Below are 690 nucleotides of genomic sequence, written 5' to 3' on the forward strand. Positions count from 1 at the left end.
ATGGAGTCAATCCTAAACAGAACAAGAGGTCTAAATGAGCCACTGAGATGTGCTGTGCTTCCTGAGGTAACTCTTTAGTTGACAGAGATTTCATTCATTGAATCATGAAAATGGATTTTCTATTTATTCCTCAAATATCTCAGAAAATTGACGCTTGAAGGGTCAATAATATAAACATGGGACTTTTTAAATAGAAAGAATGGGTAACTGAGTCATGCTTTTAGGAATTCAATACCTCTTATATTCATACTTCTGAGGTTTCTATTGATCAACTAATGGTGAGGATTATCAACTTATATTTGTATAGAATTATTACATATTCCAATAGTGTTTTTTTCCTGTATTCTGAGCAGATAGTTTTGGAAGATCTAGGGAGAGGGTTCCTTATACTTCTCTGCTTTGCAAGTACCTAACTACCTAGGTGTTGGGGAGCTATTAACAGCCCTGTCTCAATATTTCTGCTAATGAGTTTTTGGAAATTTATCTCACTAGGCTCAACTTTTCTCTTTGAAAAGAAAAGGTTTGAACTAAATTGTTCGTAATGTTTGTCTGCTTCGCTGGCTCTTCTGTGTTGTTTCATTGTCTAAGGGGGAAGGCTCTGGCACAGTGGCTGTAAGCAAGGTTCTATATGATGGGTTAATCCAGTGATGAAATACCTACTTCAGTTTGGCATTTGTGTTTTAAAATTGT

Source organism: Zalophus californianus, chromosome 14 (assembly GCF_009762305.2).
Source record: "Zalophus californianus isolate mZalCal1 chromosome 14, mZalCal1.pri.v2, whole genome shotgun sequence".
Classification (NCBI taxonomy): Eukaryota; Metazoa; Chordata; class Mammalia; order Carnivora; family Otariidae; genus Zalophus; species Zalophus californianus.